The sequence below is a fragment of the Dendropsophus ebraccatus genome, chromosome 13, assembly GCF_027789765.1.
Source record: "Dendropsophus ebraccatus isolate aDenEbr1 chromosome 13, aDenEbr1.pat, whole genome shotgun sequence".
NCBI classification, from domain to species: domain Eukaryota; kingdom Metazoa; phylum Chordata; class Amphibia; order Anura; family Hylidae; genus Dendropsophus; species Dendropsophus ebraccatus.
Genome location: NC_091466.1, coordinates 60,786,391 through 60,807,732, shown reverse-complemented (window position 1 = coordinate 60,807,732; position 21,342 = coordinate 60,786,391). Strand labels below are relative to the sequence as shown.

Sequence of the window (21,342 nt, the reverse complement as noted above, 5' to 3'; positions counted from 1 at the left end):
CAGCTGTCATGGGGACGTGGAAAAACAGGAATAAGCTTGTAGGAAAAGATATGTTACAATCAGTTCATGGCTTTTCATTATAGTCTCAGCAATGTCTTTGATGTCTCTGTGTAGACAATGTCTTGAAGGGGTTATCCAGTGCTACAAAAACATGGCCACTTTCTTCCAGAGACAGCACCACTCTTGTCTCTTGGTTTGCAATTAAGCTCCATTCACTTCAATGCAACTGAGTTTCAAAACCTGCACCCAAACCGAAGACTGGCTTTGGTAAAACCAAAGCCATTCTCTTTCTCCATGATTGCTGGTACGTATGGACATCACATTATTCTGAGTCTGCTCCCTGATGCTTTTCCCGGGCCGTCCCTGTAGCCGCCTTCAGATGCTGCTTGTTTGTGGGTCCTTCTGCTTCGCCGAGTGAAAAGCTCAATCAGGTTAAGGTCAGATGAAAAGCTCTCGAGTTGTTTTTGTGATATGTTTTGAGTCATTACTTATTTATACTGTTTTATCATTTTTGCCACATTTGACTAAAACTAAGCAGAAAGTCTCACTCTATACACTTCAGAATCCATCCTGCTACTTACAATGCATTGAGAAAATCTTGATGCTGACTTCACACATTACAGTTTTTTGGCAAATTATCACTGCCGTTTACGTGCTAAAGCCAGAAGTGGATTCAAATGGGATGGAAAATATACAGAGAGGACTTGTACTTTCCTGTTGGATCCGCTTCTGGTTTTGGCACAAACTGCAGTGGTAGTTTTCCAAAAAGAAAAATGCCATGTGTGAACCCAGCATTAAAGGCTAGTATTACATGGCCTGATTTTTCCCCTTGTTCCTCACTATTACTATTACACACACAGACAGCAAGTGGGTAAAAGAGGGAGAGGCTGACCATTGAAGTGAGCAATAGTCCGTCAGAAGACTGTCACTGATATCACGCCAAATGGATTTCAACAGCACCATTTAAAATACCACATAATGTATTGAAAAAGTTTGGAAATGTTTTGTAGAGTTTAATGGGGGGAAAAAACAGCAACTATGCCAATGTTATTTATTTATGTTATTTATTTTTTAATTGCATTTGTTATTGTTTTTTGTTTTGTTTATTTTTTTATATTCCCACAAGGGGATCATACACGTTTGTATATACTTTATTGTATCTGTCAACATTGACCTATTTAGCTCTGTGTCTGACAGTGCTTAAAGAGGACCTGTCAGCCCGGCTAAGGTGGCGAGACCCGGCCGACCCATTGAGCCTGGCATACTTAATCCTCCCTGCAAGTCCCGCTCCTGGACCCTGTCCCTGGGCGGAGAAATCACAGCCCGAAGCTGAGCGCGCGCATTATGGAGATAATTAAAGATGAGTCTGACGTCCATAGAAAATGACTTGATTTGCATAACGCGTAATGAGCGGCCAACGGCTGACGAATGTGTGAAGAAAATAATAACATTTTCTACCTATCTCTCCGCTCTCCCTGGTGTTCTTCACGTTTCTGCTTCTGTCTCTAACATTATCATTAGGGATGGTCCGAACCTTCCGAGGTTCGGGTTCGTATGAACCTGAACTCTCTGCAATGATTCCCGCTGTCTGCCCGCTCCGTACAGTGGGTGGATACAGCTGGAGGACCACCTGGAAAACTGGGAACAGTTTTCCAGGCGGTCCTCCGGCTGTATCCACCCTCTCCACGGAGGAGGAAGACAGCGGGAATCATTGCCGAGAGTTCAGGTTCGTACGAACCCCAACCTCGGCAGGTTCGGACCATCCCTAATTATCAGGATTTTGGTTCATGTACAAAGGTAACCATCAATGTCGGCTAATCATTGCCTTTCTGCATGAGCTATTACATAAAACAATTATTGTCCATAACAGACGTAATTGGCCAAGTACGGCCGATAATCGTTTCGTGTAATAGTACCTGCTAAATATTGGGATAGAATTTAAGTAATAGTTTTTTAAACCTTGCTAGTATTCCTTTAAATGTCACCATGAGTCCTGTTGTTTGTTTCAGTGTACCGGTTTATGGCAGGGAGATACATCTACATAATTTGGAGACATCAGTTTCTATGGTGATTTATTATTAGATTTGTACATCTGGATAACATGTAAATCTCTGGAATACATATTGTGTTAGGTAGTTGTATACCTGAGATGTCAGGGTGCTGCTGTCCCTATGGGCATACACATTCAGCCATGCCGGACATCTAGGGGTCATTTCAATATAGCAGGTTAATAGGGATGAGTGAATTTACAATAGGAACAAAGTGAATCGCTCCATTAAGAGCAGTCCGTACCTTGTCAGGCTACTGGCTTCAAAGTCTGTGCCACTGCGGGTGTCAGGAAAAGCTGGATCCAGTCCTGGGATCACACAATTATTATCGATCCTAGAGATAAATGTTATTAGCATGCCAACACCATAAATCTTTACAACAGACCAGCGAAGTTGTTCATAAAAGCGGTCTCCTCTGTCCAGGCAGATGAAGCAGATACTGTAAGACATGATCTCATTGTTGTGCCATCTATTCTGAAGAATCATTTGGGAATAGCGCTGTCATTATTGCAGCAGCAGCAAATCTGCTCCCTTCACATGATAAGAAGGGTAATTGTCTGTCGTCTCTTCGAGTAGTAATATTAGGCTGATCCATTAGACCAACATCTTTTGTTTCTGGAATATTTTTCAGACCTGGAAATTATTGTCACCCAAAACACTTACTGTAAATGCTGGAAAATCCACTAGGCCGTTGCTGTAACAGCTTGTGAAATGGGATATTGCAGCTGCTGTAGGATTACTTGTGCAGCACAGCCGTCCCGGACCATCGCGCAGCATCTCGCAGATGCACATGGGAGAATGCCAGGACCACACACTAGGACCTCCGGAGTGCTGAGTGATATCTCACAGGGAGAATACATGTCCTCTCTATAATTTCCTATACAAGTGATATGGTAGCTGACACTACAGTGGGCATGTGCTAGCCTGCAATAACTCCAGTCAGAGCCGGATCCAGGTTTTTGCAGGCCTTTGGGCGACAGAGCCTCAGAGGGCCTCTCATCCATCCACTATGCACAGTCACTTGAGACACCAATGACATACACAAACACACATTGCTGACACAGACACTGACACACTCAGACTCTGACACACAGCTCTTATGCCTATTCCTCCCTGTTGGGCTGCTCTCCACACTGTAAGGCATAGTTGCCAACAGCCCCGGTTCTGCTGGGACTGTCCCAATTCTGAAGAGGCAGCCCCGGCAAAACCATGTCCCGGGTATGTCCCAGGAAGCCCCACCCCCTTCCAGCGCGAGTGATGTCACTCATGCAGAGCAGGGAGAAGAGTCCCTGGGGGACTAGAGGAACCATACTGGTGAGGTAAGTATAGCGTTAGATGTGTACCTTTCCTACTATTTTTTGTATCTGCCTTTATGTCGATTTTAATGGAATAAGAAAATAAAGACGAAGCTTTTACTGGATGTGCTGACCTACGTTTTCATGCTCAAGTATAGCTTTTTTGTTTCGTTTTAAATACAGATGAAGGGACAAGAGGATGCTGAAGGGGGTACTGGTATGATGATGAAGGGACAGGAGGAGGATAAAAGGGGAAGTATTATTATGATGGAGAGGCAGGAGGATGAGATGGGTAGTACTATGATGATGGAAGGGCAGGAGGATGAAGGGGGTAGTAGTATGATGATGATGGAGGGGCAGGAGGATGATGAGATGGGTAGTACTGTGATGATGGAAGGGCAGGAGGATGAAGGGGCTAGTAGTATGATGATGATGATGATGATGGAGGGGCAGGAGCATGAAGGGGGTAGTAGTATGATGATGGAGGGGCAGGAGAACAATGAAGGGGTAGTTATATGATGACGGAGGAGCAGTAGGATGAAGGGGGTAGTAGTAAGATGATATGAGGTGCAGCTGCATCAAATGGGTACAAACTACCAGTATATACAGTCAGTCAGTAAAGTAGTATCTCTGAGTCTCATCCTGCTCTTAGTGGGGTGTGTAATATACTGGGGACCTGATACTGGGGTGTGTAATATACGGGGAACCTAATACTGGAGTGTGTAATGCTCCTTTTGTGTTGTTCTGACTGCAAATTCTAACTGGAAAATTTTGACCCACACCCATGATAGGCAACACCACACAGAGACCACACCCACAATAAGCCACATCCCCTTTTAACGCTAAAGTGTCCCTGGAAAAAAAAAATTCAAATGTTGGCAACTATGTGTAAGGTTGAGGACCTTTGGGTCATGTGATTAGGTCATTCACTCTTTTCTTTCTCTGTGCAGATCCTGCTCCCTCTCCTGTCTCTTCTGATGTTCAGCGCTTACTCTGCACTACAGTGAGCAGGTTGAACATTAGAACATCAGGCCCCTCTCCCTCTCTGGGCCCTGGCACTTGCCTGGGTAAGCCCTGTGCTGCTGCTAGCTCTGACTCCAGTGTCACATATCACCAAAGTATAATAACTGCAAACTCTGCACCCCTATAGCTTTGAACTTGGGGCTGCTGAACTTGGATAAAGCCCTAAGGCTATGTGGAAAACATGGATATAGTCATTGGCTGTATCCATGTTTTCCACATAGCCTTAGGGCTTTATCCAAGTTCAGCAGCCACCGCTAATCAAATGCCGAACGTTCGGGTTCGGATCGACTCGAGCATGCTCCGGGTTCGCACATCTCTAGATATAATGCGTTGAATCAGCAATGTGATCCTACTTCTAACCTCATAACAATAAGTTGTATCATAGTTTTTATTACTTTAGGTATTTCCACCCAATTATAAATAGCTCAATAACTTGAGGCCGATAAAGACTTGACTTTATGTTGTTTTATGGGATACTAATAGAGATGAGCGAACCTGGAGCATGCTCGAGTCGATCTGAACCCGAACTTTCGGCATTTGATTAGCGGTGGCTGCTGAACTTGGATAAAGCCCTAAGGCTATGTGGAAATTATGGATATAGTCAATGACTGTATCCATGTTTTCCAGACAACCTTGGAGCTTTATCCAAGTTCAGCAGCCACCACTAATCAAATGCCGAATGTTCAAGTTCGGATCGACTCGAACCCTGAACCTGGTTCGCTCATCTCTAGATACTAATCTATCTGGAGAGTTTTTTTTTTCTTTAGCCAATAGATGGTGCCCCAGGTTACACCCTTTAGGAAATAACCGCATCATCACATCCACAGATAGACTCATTGGCAATATGATAACATGTTGTAAATGAACATTGTACTGCCTGAGTCAAGATAAGCAGATTTCACACTGACGATTAAACTGAAGGTTGTAGCTTTCTAGAGCAGGGGGAGGGGCAGCATTATCGGTGCTTCTAATATCACAATCCATCACCACTCCATTGATTCATCATAAGGCTCTACAGAGAGGTGGGGGAGTATTTCTAGGAAGGACTGCATCTAGGATTGAAATACAGTACAACATAAATTTGACTATATTATGACTAAACTTGAATGATTTATTAATATGTGGCATAATCACGTTATCCCTTTGTCCTATTAAGGGTCCTATTAAGCCCCTATTACACTGGGCGATAAGAAGGAACAAGCGCATGGCGGCTTGTCACGTCAGCGCTCGCTTGCTCACTGACGGTACTATTACACGGCGAAGGGGTAAAGGCAGGGGGGCCGCCCGGGTGATCGCTAGATTGTCTGGGATGCCCATAGAAGATAGCTGTGGTCTGCTGCCATCGCTCCTGTTGCACAGAGCGATGGCAGCAGATCGCTGCTATCTAGATCGTTGATGTTTCAATATGTCGAAAGACAACGATCAGCCGACATCGTGCATGTTGGCTGATCGTTGTCTTCTATTACACAAAGCGATTATTGGCAGTAAGGGCCGTTATCGGCCGATAATTGCTTCGTGTAATAGGGCCTTTAGACAAAGCGATTTTTAACAAATAACAATAAACGATCGCAAACGAGATTGTTTATCGTTCACCTGAAATTGTTAACCATATTACACACAACGATAGCTGTTAGTTACGACCGTTACTACGATCGTTTACTCCATCTGATCCCAGCAAAAGAAGGAATGATGTGGAATTACACTGAACGATAAGTGAACAAATGTGGAACTACAGCGGACGATAAACCGTGATTTTAGGGTCAGATCGAAATCAACGATCAACGACACTAGGGCGATTTTTCGATCATTACCTGCAATCAGGCTCGGACTGGCCCACAGGGGAGCAGGGGAATCCCCCGGTGGGCCCTACCCATTGGTGGGCCCCTGAGCAGGAGGTCTGCATCCCTGTTTAGCAACTTTAGGATGACATATAATCCCCCAGTTAGTTTTTATGGGACTTCACCTTTCAAGAAACTTAAGTGGACGGTTGTGCTGTTTGCATAGAGCAGGGATGGGGAACCTTCAGCCTTCTAGCTGTTGCAAAACTACAACTCCCATCATGCCTGGACAGCTCCTATACACTAGAACAGGAATGTGGAACCTTCGGCCTTTCAGCCATTGCAAAACTACAACTCCCATTGGGAATTGTAGTTTTGCAACAGCTGAAAGGCCGAAGGTTCCCCATCCTTGGCATAGAGTGTCTGACCAGTTACTAACAGTGAGCGAGCATTGCCGATCACATACACAGCACTGTACAAAGTCGCTATAGTAATGTGAAAGGTTTGGCGCTGGGTATATCTGGTGTAGGTAGGGTGGGCCCCTAGAATAAAATATTCCCTGGTGGGCCCAAGGTACCCCAGTCCGACACTGCCTGCAATTACACAGAACGATTATCGTTTAAATTCGAACGTTGTAACTTCTGTAATAGGGCCCTAAGGCTACATTCACATCACGTCACTGGTATGCATCAGAAGACTCTTAGAAAGATATTCCAGCATATACAACTATATAGCCACAGGGCTCACATAGAATAAACACTCTACTAGTGATTACATTTTGTCTGTCCCCTGTATGTATACTTTTTTTTCTGTGCAAGTCTCAAAAGCATTATAGACTATGGCGGGACATTTATTTAACATGGTGTAAAGTGAAACTGGCTCAGTTGCCCCGGCAACCAATCAGATTCCACCTTTCATTCCTCACAGACTCTTTGGAAAATGAAAGGTGGAATCTGATTGGTTGCTAAGGACCGCCTCACAGTTTGAGAAGCACTGGACTAGACTATAGGGGGAGATTTATCAAACATGGTGTAAAGTAAAACTGGCTCAGTTGCCCCTAGCAACCAATCAGATTTCACCTTTCATTTTCCAAAGAGTCTGTGAGGAATGAAAGGTGGAATCTGATTGGTTGCTAGGGGTAACTGAGCCAGTCTCACTTTACACCCTGTTTGATAAATCTCCCCCTATATGTGCAGAGAAGCAGATCAAATTTAGCACTTAGTAATACTATGTTCTATTAAAGTCTATGGGAATCCGGCAGGTAAATCATGACGTACAATGGGATTTAACCACAAAAGTCATTTGAATGGAACCTAAGACCAATAGGTGGTTAATGTAAGTGATCAATTCCATGTATCAGCAAGACGTCATAAGAAGAGCTGCTATGGAATGCTAGTCTCAGCATTAATATTTTATGCAAATGACAGATATCACTTGAAGTGACAGTAGAAGCCAGCGCTGGGATTGCAGTCCAATTACTGCTGCAGACATGGAGACACTTATCATCAATGCACTTAATAGCAATTATTTCCTGCGCTATGAAGAGATGGCGGAGAGGCCCCTTCAGAAACCAAAATGCTTTTTCATTGCGGATGTGTAAGCTGGCGTAACATTATATTATATAATGTGTCAGCTTTCCTAGAATGCTGGAAAAACTGCATCCCGCAACATGGAAACGCAGAAATTGGGAGCTGTAGCGGTAAGCTCTAGGCTAGAGGTGCATAACCTGAGATGGTGTCCTATGGGGTCTCACATCATTGGCATTCAAACATCCTTCTCTATCTCCTGATAGTTCGAAGTAGAACATTTAGAAACATGAAAACAGGCGTATTATTCTGAAGTAAAGTACTATGGGCACGCAGTGTGGGTGCAGACATAGGTGAGTACTCACAGTGCACATTGTGGCTGCCACTTTTATAAGAAGTAGGGATGGTCCGAACCCGCCGAGGTTCGGGTTCGGCTGAACCCGAAAGCTCGGCATCGGATTACCGCTGTCTGCCCGCTCTGTGCAGCGGGCGGATACAGCGGGGGGACCGCCTGGAAAACTGGGATACAGCCTATGGCCCAGTTCCTCCCGCTGGATCGGCCCGCTGCACCGAGCGGGCAGACAGCGGTAATTATCGTGGATGGTTCGGGTTTGTACGAACTCCGTACGAACTCGGTTCGGACCATCCCTAATAAGAAGGTATTATGTAGGGACTATATGAGTATTCATTCACTATGTTTGCATTAACGCTGTCATGTTTTTTATGAGAACAACACGTAGGCATCATAGCTGCGGTAGCGACCCATGCTTGGGTCCTCCGCTGTGGTGTCCCACCACGGGTGTTGCTAGTATTTTGCACCCCTCACAAAAGTCTATACTTCAAGTAAAAGTTGTAATGAAGTAGTACCTAAGTAGTACACAAGATGTCACTACTGTATGTAACTGTACTTGTTTATTGCACAGCTGTAGTAACTAAGGGGTTATTGTTTATTATGATCTGCGCACCAATGAGAGACTTCTTTTCTTCTGTACCTATTTCTGTGCTCCTTTCTCTTTATACTTTCTTCTCCACCACTCACAGGAGACATTACACCTCCTGTAGGAAGTCGTCACATGGGGAGGGGAAGTACACACCCACACTTAGTCTTACCAAAGTCTTGGTGGAGAGAGGACGCAAGATAAGACTGTCCCTGCTATAGCCCAGCTGGGCCCTGGCTTTGCCAGGTCCCCACTCTAGTCCGTGTCCAGTCTAGTCTAGTCAGTGGTAGTGGATAGGCACACATGGGAGACGCAGACACCAGTTTCTTGAAAGCAGCACTTCTACACACTATGCCGTTTTAAGCGAACTCGGGAGAGGACAAGTCGGAGAACACCCCAACCCACGCCGAGAACAAGTCTAAAGGTGCAGGACAGTATCCTGTTAACAAGAGGAACTCATCCAGATAAAGCAAAGTTGCTAGAAGGCCTACGTACTCATCAGGAAACAAGGTAACAAGGTTTGGGGCTTGTGTCACCCTAATAGGACGGATCACCTGACACTGTAGGGCAAACACGACACGTACGCGACAACAAAGGTCGAAACACGGGCACAAGTATACTTCTACTTCCAAGTTTTCAGAGATTTTGTCAAGGTATCCATGCTCTGTAATATGTCCATCTGTTTAATCAATACATTGGTGTTCCACCTAATCCATGGTGGCTGAATAAGTTTTCCAGGACTCCTAGGCATAGACTGAACAGAGATTGCAATCAAAAGTTATAAGATCTACTGAATCTTTTTCATGATGACATTTTCCCTTTAAGGTCCTGTTCTGTGCTTTATGACTCCCCCATCAATACTCACTAGAATTTCCACTGACTTGACTATTTGTCTATGTAATAAATAATTCACAATCTGCTCCGGTGGGACTCAGGTGCCCCCTATGTCATCAAACCTGGCACTAACAATAGACATACTTTTAAGTCAGCCAAGGTCTTCCTCTATCTGTTTACTGTAACAAAGCCCTGGCTGCTGTAAACCCTGCTCCATCGCACGTTGTATTCCTCACAATGAAAGATCGCCTGTGACATTTCACGGTGAATAATTCAAGGGTTTTAAAAATGGATAAAGTGACGTCACTTGCATATGAGAACACAGGAGATGAAGATGAAAATGTGGATAAAAGGGAAACATACAAGAGAAGACCTGTGCAGGGGCAGCACTGAAGAAATGACAACCTCAAAGCTAAACCCAATTGATACTTACCTACAGGTATAGCCAACCAACAGCACCTACAGCCATTTATGTATTCCCTATAAAAGAAAATAGGGTGCTGTTATGGTGTTGATTTATTCCTCCAAAAACAAAAGAGTCAGGTAGTAGAGATGAGTGAAATTAGTCTGAACCAGAGCATGCTGCATTTGATTAGCGGTAGCTGCAGAAGTTGGATGCAGCCCTAGGGAGCCCATGAAAACATGGATACAGCCTATGGGCTATGGCTGTATGCATGTTTTGTAGATGACCTTAGGGCTGCATCCAACTTCTGCAGCCACCGCTAATGCTGCACGCTTGGGTTTGGATGAACCAGAGCATGGTTGAGATTCAGCGGGGGTCCTGATCGCTTGTACTGACTAGGGATGAGCGAACCGGCTGAGGTGGAGAGGGTGGATACAGCCTGAGGACCACCTAGAAAACTGGGATACAGCCTATCATAGGCTGGGTTCACACTATGTATATTTGAGGCTGTATTTGTGAGGCTGTATAGCAACCAAAACCAGGAGTGGATTGAAAACACAGAAAGGCTCTGTTCACATAATGTTGTAATTGAGTGGATGGCTGTCATTTAATGGCAAATTTTTGCTGTTATTTTAAAACAACGGCTGTTATATTGAAATAATGGCAGTTATTTACCGTTATATGACGGCCATCCACTCAATTTCAACATTGTGTGAACAGAGCCTTTCTGTGTTTTCAATCCACTCCTTGTTTTGGTTGCTATACAGCCTCACAAATACAGCCTCAAATATACATAGTGTGAACCCAGCCTATGGCTGTATCCCAGTTTTCCAGGCGGTCCTCAAGGTTGTATCCACCCTCTCCACGGAGCGGGCAGACAGCGGGAATCAGAAGCCGATAGTTCAGATTCATATGAACCCGAACCTCAGCCGGTTCACTCATCCCTAGTACTGACGGACGGGGGTAATCCACTTATTTTGGCCATCTATGGATAGAATCTGCTCTCAGGCAGGCTCTATGCATAGATTGCTGATAACACTGATCTATGCAATGCTATGGCATAGCATAGATCAGTAAATGCAATTTAATAAATGAATATTTTACAGCGAAAAAAAGTGTAATTAAAAAGAAAAAGTTTTTTAAAGTATTGAAAAACTCCTTATAAACCCCCCTCCTAAGAAAAGTTTTTTAAAAAATAACCCCTTGCTAAAAATATTTAAAACTAAAAAATATATTTTTTAAAATAAATAAATAAGCATATTGTATATTGTAGTGTGCAGAATTGTCCGATCCATTAAAATATAACATTATTGTTCCTGCACGGTGAACGACGTAAACAGGGGGGAAAAAAACACATCAAGAGTGCTGATTTTTTAAAATTATATATCGGGGGGAGGAAAAATGAATAAAAAAGCTCCAAAATTTTTCGGTTACACCAATATGATATTAATAAAAACTAGAGATCATGGCGCAAAGAAATGACACCTCAACCAGCCCTGTAGGTGGAAAAATAAAAGTGCTACGGCACTTAGAAGGAGGGGAGGAACATTGCATTAATTTGACCCGGACATCTGGGCATCAAAGGGCTTGGTCTTGAAGGGTGTAAATATATGGCATGACTCTGCCATGTTTTTCCACTGGTTACCAATGAATAAGATATATTATGCCAACAAACCTTCCTTGTGTCTTGTTCTTCCTCTCTGGAAGGGTCACCTTTATACCATATTTGAACAGAGGATAAATAAATCCAATGCAGCCCTAGGAGAGCTCTGACACTCAGAATACATAATGCATAAGAGTTATGAGTTGACGGTATCCGGCAATACAACAGGGAGTTTTTGTTGTACCTATTGACGAGCTGTCTGCCTCCTGCCAGCCAGTGTACCCATAATGTAATTCTTTCTAAATCACATCAAAAGTGGGAAGAGTCAGCAAATAGATAATTGCACGAAAAAATATGTAAGAGGCTTTGAATGTTCTTTATTGTGGTCACCAGTCCATTATTGTTGTGAGTTATACATGCCAGAGCTGGCTTTAGAGGTGTATGACTAGTGTGGTCAACTGTCCTGGAATCTTGATGGCCTAGGCAGGGGCATAGCTAAGATTCATGGGGCCCCATAGCAAAAAACTGTACAGGCTTCCCCACTAGATACTTACCCATCCTGGTGCAGTCCCAGAGCGTTACTTTGTTCCCCCAACTCCCCACGCAAGAGTGAAGTCACTCGTGTGCCAGGGAAGACAGGAGAACGAACGCCAGGGGACAACAATGGACCAGGTGCAGTAGCGGATTATAATAGGTCCTTTTTGGGCAGTAGCCCGGGGCCCTGAGCCCCTATGGATACCGGGGACAGCTGTTCAGCACTGTGCCATGTAGCATGTGGCCTGGCGGCATGGTCAAAATATGACTCTATAAACCCCAGCTCTTGAAATCCGGTAAGTAGGCATGGAGGCAGAGTCAAAGCAGAATGTAATTGCCATGGCCCGAGGTGCTAGATGGCAACATCAAGTGGGCATCTGGCGTTTTCACTGGGCCAGGAGTGGAGATACCCACCCCTGGACAAACTGGCACTGAACTTTGTAAAGGGGTTATTCAGGATTAGAAAAAAAAGAGAGCTACTGTACTTTCTTGCAAAAACAGCACCACCCCTGTCCTCAGTGTGTGTGTGGTATTACAATTCAGCTCCATTCACTTCCTTGGAACTGAGCTGCACCACACCCATACTGAGAACAAGAGCGGTGCTCTTTCTGGAATAAAGTGGCAATTTTCTAAGCTTTAGTGGTTGTTTTTGGTCCAATAAAAATAAAACTGACTATGGATTAGGATAACAGAATGTTATAACAATGTACTCAGCTTTCAAATCCCCTGAGGCACCAATGAAAACAGCCACATGGTCCCCTGCTGAGCTCTGGCCACTATAAAGACTCGGACTCCTCTATACTGAAGAAGAAGAGCCAAAGAGGAGCCTTTACACTTGTATCAAGACTTTCAAAGCTTTGGTGGTCCCACCATCTTAGGAGCATCACATTAAGACATCTATGTCACGTAGCCATAACCATGGTTAGTCCGCAGTCACTGAGAACAAAGCAGCATACTTCTCTGGGCCCCCAGCTTCTCTTCTTTCCAGCCATTGTGAAAGTATGAATAGCTTTAAGCAGCAACCCAGACTTGAATTGGCATATACATATCTTAAAAGAAGGAGCAGCACAATAGATATAAAAGGAAAAAGAAAAGAAAACAGTATCACATAATTTTGCGTAACATGTATTGTAAAATCGTAATACAACTTCATATTAAAAATACCCACCATGGTAGTAGGTTGGTTGCACAAAAGGCTACAAAATCCTTATATAGATAGATATAGTGGCTACAACAATTATATAATTATACAAACAATATGTATATCCAATACATACTAAATATACATATATATAATTCTGTACAACTATTGCTACGTTTGCCAATTTCATCCAGTTCTCATGGTTCTTCTACTTACACAGTTTGTGATTCTGCTTCCCTTAGAATATATGGACTGCCAGTATCCGATGGAAATGCCATCCATCTACAGCGCTGTGGAATATATTAATGCCACATAGATAGAAAGGAACAAGGAAGGAATATCCAATTAGATGTAGAGACTATTTGACAGATGCTGGGTCACCACAGTATGCAGATTGCTGTGCGGACAGATTTACAAAAAACGTCTGTGTTTTGCAAAAGCAGGCAGTAAATAATGAGTGTCTTCATTATTCGGACGGTCGTAATTAGAGATGAGCGAACCCGAACGTTCGGTATTTGATTAGCTGGGGCTGCTGAACTTGGATAAAGCTCTAAGGTTGTCTGGAAAACATGGATACAGCCAATGACTATATCCATGTTTTCCACATAGCCTTAGGGCTTTATCCAGCTTCAGCAGCCACCGCTAATCAAATGCCGAAAGTTCGGGTTTGGATCGTCTCGAGCATGCCCGAGGTTCGCTCATCTCTAGTCATAATCAATTATTGATGTTATCCTATACAGAGTGTCCACTGACTGCCAATTTCCCATTGACTTCAATGGAGCAATACGGCAGTATTTTTACCTAAAGCTAGCTATATTTTTATTTTATCTTACAGTGTGTGAACATAGCCAAAAAACAAAGGACTTGGTAGGCCTAAAATAGGTATTAGGCTATGTTCACACACTGTAAGAGACCGGCCTTTCCGGTCACTTAAGGTGAATGCGTTATAAGTAGAGATGAGCGAACTGGGTTCGGGTTCGAGTTGATCCGAACCCGAATGTTCGGTATTTGATTAGCTGGGGCTGCTGAACTTGGATAAAGCTCTAAGGTTGTTTGGAAAACATGGATACAGCCAATGACTATATCCATGATTTCCACATAGCCTTAGGGCTTTATCCAAGTTCAGCAGCCACCGCTAATCAAATGCCGAACGTTTGGGTTCGGATCGACTCGAGCACGAGGTTCGCTCATCTCTACTAGTTATAAAAAAATGATGAAGACTAGAGATGAGCGAACCTGGAGCATGCTCGAGTCGATCCGAACCCGAAAGTTCGGCATTTGATTAGCGGTGGCTGCTGAACTTGGATAAAGCCATAAGGCTATGTGGAAAACTTGGATATAGTCATTGGCTGTATCCATGTTTTCCAGACAACCTTAGAGCTTTATCCAAGTTCAGCAGCCCCAGCTTATCAAATACTCAACGTTTGGGTACGGATTGACTCGAACCCGGTTCGCTCATCTCTAATGAAGACTAAATTAAAGGGGTAGTGCGGCAGTAAGCAATTATTCACTAAATAACACACATTACAAAGTTATACAACTTTGTAATGTGTGTTATGTTAGTGAATAGCCCCCTTCCCTGTGTTCCCCCCCACTCCGAAAGTGTAGTGCTCTATACTCACCTGATTCCTGTCGTCCCCAGTGATTGGCTGAGCATAATTGTAGACGGGGCGGATGGCAGATGGGGGTTGACACGAATCAGGTGAGTATAGAGCACTACACTTCTGGGTCTAGCGTGGGTGGGGGGAAACACGGGGAAGGGGGCCATTCACTAACATAACATACATTACAAAGTTGTATAACTTTGCAATGTGTGTTATTTAGTGAATAATTGCTTACCGCCGCACTACCCCTATAAGTTTAAAGGAGAAGTATGGGGAAAATGGAAATTTTCAGACAAGCAGGGAGGGACATAATACACAAGTGCTACTTACCCGTCCCAGCGCCTCTGCAGTGCTACCGACTATGGCCCGATCATTTTAGTAAACAAGCGCTGATCTGCTACATCGGTGCTCATTTACTCGACCTATTATTGTGCCATTACACGGAACGATTATCATTCGAATTTTCTCAATAACAATCGCATTTGAGCGATAATCGGCTCGTGTAAACACAGCGAACGATCAAGCAACCAGCAATAAATCGTTCATTGTGATCAACATGTTCTCAAATCGTGATTGGTCGTTCGATAAAAATTTGCAGATCGCTTAGTGTAAACAGTCTTTCAAAGAGTCACCCTATGTGTGAGATGGGCTTAAGCGATCTTAAAAACAAATGCAATAACAATCTTTCTAACGATTTATCTCTTTGTCTAAACGAAAGAATTATCGCTTGTGTAAACGGACCATAAGACGGCCCGATAATCTGGCAGTAGGGGCTGCATGGACACCGTTAGTGATGTCCATGCAGCCCTTGCCCAAACACCTGACACCTTACCTCTCCGTGCTCCCTGCTCAGACGCTGCTGCTGCCACCAGGGCCGGGCAGCTGCGGAGGGCCCTATTACACAGACCGATAATCTGCCGAATCAGGACGATTTGTCAGATTATCACTCCGTATAATGAAGACAACGATCAGCCTAGGAGATCATCATTTGGTTGAAAAATCATTGGCCCCGACAGCGTATCGATACATGTAATGCACGGCCAATGGCTGTTGACACTGTATGAAAAATAATAAAGTTCATACATACATGTTTGGCTCCCCCAGTGTCCTGCAGACTTTACCCCACATTTCCTGGTCCCCTAAGCCGCTTCTGACACTTCTCGCCCTGTATCTGTACTCACAAACCACTCACAGGCAATCACTGGCCGTGGGGCTGTCCCGTCCTAGCACGACACTGGCCTGTCAGCTCAGACAGCTCAGACTGGCCTGAAGTGGCCTGTCAGCTCAGACAGCTCTGAAGCTGCAATTGCGACGCCAGGAGGGAAAGCAAAGGGCAGGAGAAGACTGGGAGCATGGAGAGGTATTGTATAACAGTTTAGGGCAAGGGCTGCACAGACATTGCTAACAATGTCCGTACAGCCCTTGCTAAATGATCATCGAGCTGTGTAGTAGGCTCAGTAAAAGAGCACCGATCTAGATGATTGGCACTCATTTATATTATCCGTCTAATAGGGCCCTTATGCTACGTTTACACGGAACGATAATTCGCCCGATCGTACGATTAACGATGTCGGAGTAACGTTCTTTTTTTATATCGATCAGCGTTTAGACGGTACAATATATCGTACGGAAATCGTTTTGCGATCGCTTAAAGCCTATCTCACACATTGGTTAAATCGGCGAACGACTGTTCACATGGAATGATCTGCGAATTTTTTGCAAACGATCAACGACGATTTGAGAACCTGCTGAAAGATCAATCGTTGATCGTTCGCTGTGTTTACATGTACGATTATCGTTCGAATTCGACCGTTATCGTGCAAATTCGCACGATAATCGTTCCGTGTAAACGCAGCATTAGACTTGTCAATAGTAACAGGGGAGGCTACCTAAAGGGGCACTGTCCAGTGAGCCTACATAAGCCTAAATAAGTTGAATTTACAGCCAAAATGGTGACATCACAAGACCAAGGCAGCTGTGGCATCACCTCTGCAAACAGGGCCTGTGGTGGTGGTTGTGTGGCTGTCACTGAAATGATGATCTGTGTCTGTTACTTTTATGAAGGTCCTATGGCTGACACTTCATGTTATATCTCTACCAGTGGATAGAAAATCAGGGTATTATGTTGTCAAATTGTGGTAAAATCTTCACAACAGTTAACCTCAATTTACAGCCATGGTAAAATCTCCGCCTTACCAGTACCAGAAAATTTACCTTGAATTAGGGCGCACTTGTTTGCTCCCCCTAGGCCGAAGTACCCTGCTGCGCCTATGACATTCCACAGACACTCCATTACTATTTTGCAAGGTCCATTAGGTTTTCACGTCCTCAGTTTCTATTGTCCGCACCGTCATACCATGCAGATCTAGTCTGTAATTAGGAGTCCTCCTCCCCAACAATGCTCATATCTGCAAACAGCCCTCTCCAGCCAGTGTCCATATGTGGTAATAATGGTAAGGCATTGTGATTTGTAATATAAACTAGACCACTGCTGGCTGCTGCATCAACTTTCCTGGGAATGCGGCCTATTAATCAAGCCTGCTTTTGGAATCACCATGGCAACCCGCAGACGATGCCAACGTCCTAGATTTTCCCAGCAGTGTGTCCCGAAACTGACAGCAGTGATCTCAATGCTCCCTGAACCAGATTTTTTTTATTTTTTTTTACTCATGGAAAGGAAAAGGGCTTTTAATCTTCCTTGTTTCACACACAAACACACACACACACACACACACACACAAACACACACACACACACACACACAGTAGCGCAAGGTAGATACGGGGTTTACTGAATCATGATATTTTCCTGTCCATTCACAAAGCTATGTATAATATTCAGATAATAAGTCTTATTACTGGTTGCTAAAACAGTTGCATGACTTGGGAGACATCGGGATCTGCCAATGTGCAGTTGATAGGGACTACTGAGGTATCTGTATCCTCAGGACTACTGACAACCACAATGCTACATAACAGTAGTAGACTTTGATAAAAGCAGCTACAGTGACCCCATAATGATAGCAGTCCCATGATAATGTTAGCCACAATGGCCCATAACAGAAGCAACCACCATGCCTATACCAGGATCATTCACATAGTAGTAACAGTATCTAGGGCCCACAAAGATTACATTGCGATTCTAAATGGGTGTGGTGTCCCACCACCGGTTTCTTGTCTCTCCTGTGCACCTGTCAAAAAGCCTTTTCTCTCAGGTTAAAGTGGTCATGAGGTATTCTGACGTCTCACAACTAGGTGTCACTATTTGCTATGTCCTTATTTATATGGACAGCTGAAGTCAGTATTGGGTTAATGTTTTATGTGTGTCATGTGTTTGTTGTTTTCCAATAGGAGGTGCTCTTCAATTCTAACCCATCTCTTTTCTTCTTTCTCCTGCACACATTCATTCCCACCACACACAGGGAGGCATAAAGAGGCCCCTGTAGGAGGAGTTACACTGCTGGAGGAAGTGCACAGTAAGTCTTGTCCAGATTCTCAGAGAGGAAAGACACAAAGACAACTGTTCCTGCAGTAGTTAAGCCAGGGCCTGGCTTATGTCAGGACCCCTGTCAGGGACAGCAAGTTCAGTTGAGTCTAGTCACGGAAGTGTACAGATGCAGTTGGAGACCAGTAGTTTGTTTGCTGTCATCTTCTATCCGCACCGGCACCTGTACACACAGCACTAGTACACCTTGGGTTATTTTCCCCTTTCTGTGGATAGCGGTACCGAAAGTCCGGGTGGGTGAGTTGCCCCTCAGGACTACCGTAACAAGAGCCCAAGGGACCCATCACAACCCGTCAGGTTACCGACCATTTGGGGAACACAGCCAGCCACACAAACAAGCAGGTACCAACATCACCCCTGTGTGCTATTCATTGTACAAACTTGTGACATCCTAAGATGACAGGCATTGCAGGTTATTTAAGACTTTCTTGCAACACAGATGTGTACTTTCAGAAATGTATTTTACTTTACCATCTTGCATTTCTGTACACACCAGAAACTTTTCCCCGACCATGGCCAGGTAATACGAATGCAAAGGGACCCCATGGGTGACACCTTCAGACAGGTCTCAACTTGTGCTTGTTGGAGAATGCACTGGAAGCAGCCAACCCATAAGGCGGAGATCAGTTCAATGAACACAGGCTATGTTTAATGTACACGTTAATTAATACCTCATAATGACTCACTGAGACTTTGTAGGAGGTGGTTATGAAGTTCCCCATAAAGAATGGCTTGCAGACTGGGAAGATTGAACATACGACTTGACTTTTTTGTCTTTCCCTTAACAATGACAAAAATGTTTGATGGTGGTAGAGACACAGAGTGGCACAATAAGGCTGTATTCAAATGTTCTTTTCTGCTCCGTGAATCTCTGCCACGTTGCTCTACAGTGCAACGGAGATTCAAACAGTTTTGCAACTGCCAGCATTATATTGATACATCATGCCTTGCGGGAAAACAGTCCAGGACAGGCATTCACCATCCGTAGCTTTGCAACATTCGTGGAACATGCGAATGCAGCCTTAGGCTCCGTTCACACGGAGTAAAACTAGCGGAATTCCGCAGTGGAATCCCGACAGCCTCCACGTCATACTGGACATGTCCATTCCTCCTTGTGGAGAGAGGCGGCGCGCGAGCCTACCATAGACTGCCAGCATTCCGCCAGTTTTTCTCCATGTGAATGGAGCCTTAGGGTAGCTTCACACGGGCGGGCTCGCCGCGATATTCTCGCTGCGAGCCCGGCAGGTCCTGTCAGTTCCCATAAACTACATACTTGCTGCGGACCGCAGCGAGTATGTAATTGTACCGCGCTTAACCCCTTCTACTCCCGCCGACTCCCCCGCTGTAAGCAGCATACATTACCTGTCCTTGCTGCACGGGTCCGGCGTCCTGCTCTCCCACCCGGCCAATTAGTGTGTTGCCCAGCCGCAGCCACTAATTGGCCGGACGGGAGAGCAGGACGCCGGACCCGTGCAGCAAGGACAGGTAATGTATGCTGCTTACAGCGGGGGAGTCGGCGGGAGTAGAAGGGGTTAAGCGCGGTACAATTACATACTCGCTGCGGTCCGCAGCAAGTATGTAGTTTATGGGAACTGACAGGACCTGCCGGGCTCGCAGCGAGAATCTCGCTGCGAGCCCGCCCGTGTGAAGCTACCCTTACTGATTGAGCTACTGAACGAACTTAGCTCTCACTGCAACACATGACTCTGGAACTTCCTAAACTTTAGGTCCTTGACAGTCTCTAAGGTGACCCTCACACAAATGCTCTGTAGCAATTTTCACTTGCTTTGGCTTCCAGTGCATTGACCATTGTTGGCAGACAAGCCCGGGCTTTGTCTCTGTCTCAGAGCCACGGCAGGTTTTCACTAGAGATGAGCGAACCAGCCCGATTTCTGGTTCGTATAAATCAGAAATCTCGGCGGCTGACTCCCGCTGCCTGCTCCCTCCGTGCAGCGGGTGGATACATCGTAAGGAACGCCTGGAAAACTGGGATACAGCCATTGGCATTAGCTGTATCCCAGTTTTCTAGGCGTTCCTGACGCTGTATCCACCCGCTGCACAGAGGGAGCAGACAGCGGGAGTCAGCCGCTGAGATTTCTGATTTATACGAACCAGAAATCCGGCTGGTTCGCTCATCTCTAGTTTTCACATGGTTCCACCACATACTCTCCCCATTCTGTTGCCAAAACCGTGCATTAAAGGAGTACCTCGACATCACGTGAAAAAAAATGTTGCATATAGGATTGCTAACCTGTCTGCTCCAGTTCTGAAACCACCACAAATCATTCAGTTTGCGGAACAACATCTTGGTTGTATTACTTTGTTAAGCAGTTGCTCAGTGCTACAATTCCCAGAATGCTATCCTTTATCTCTTCATCACAGCCCTCCCACCCTGCCTACTCCCCTCCTGCAGCACTCCTGACAGTTCTCTGCCCAGTGCTATTGCAGACTATCTCACAATCAGCAGCGAGGTTACAGCACCTGCTGGGTTTATACTTGTCTTCTCTTTCTTTAGCATCATTCATCACAAAACAGCATGCTGTAACCACACCTCTTCCCTAATGGGAGAGAGAGAGAGAGAGACAGATGGAGACAATAACAGAAATGAAAGAACTACACAACCTCCTGTCAGGGCTAAATCATGCAAAAGCACACCGAAGCCAGTACTATCAGGGGTTATTTATTTAAATTACTGCTTACACGTACATTACTGCTCACACGTACATCAGGGTCATTGCTCACACCTACATAGGGGTCATTGCTCAAACATACATCAGGGTCAACAACACTGTCAGGGCATGGTGGCATCACAGCAGCCAAGGCGCTCAAACAGTTTATGGGGCACACCTTAAACACAATATATACAGCATTCACACATTTACAAAACAATCTTAAAATAAAATCTCAAACTGTTCTCTTAAAGGGTTTGGTCATCCATATGTTTTTTTTTCTCTTTCAAATCAACTGGTGCCAGAAAGTGCCTGATATTTTTAATTTACTTCTAATAAAAAACCTTGAGTCTTCCAGTACTTATCAGCTGCTGTATGTCCTGCAATAAGTGGTGTATTCTTTCCAGTCTGACACAGTGCTCTCTGCTGCCACCTCTGTCCA

The 21,342-nt window shown here is 44.7% G+C and overlaps 1 long non-coding RNA gene across 1 annotated transcript in view; it reads right to left on the bottom strand.

Moving 5' to 3' along the window:
- Nucleotides 1-2,125: 2,125 nt before the first annotated feature.
- Nucleotides 2,126-21,342, bottom strand: part of LOC138770284 (uncharacterized) — a 59,655-nt gene continuing 40,438 nt past the window's right edge. The window contains exons 2-3 of the long non-coding RNA XR_011359454.1: nt 2,293-2,382; nt 2,126-2,202 (exon numbers count right to left, since the gene is read on the bottom strand). This is a non-coding gene — a long non-coding RNA (uncharacterized lncRNA). The remainder of the gene's footprint in view (nt 2,203-2,292; nt 2,383-21,342) is intronic.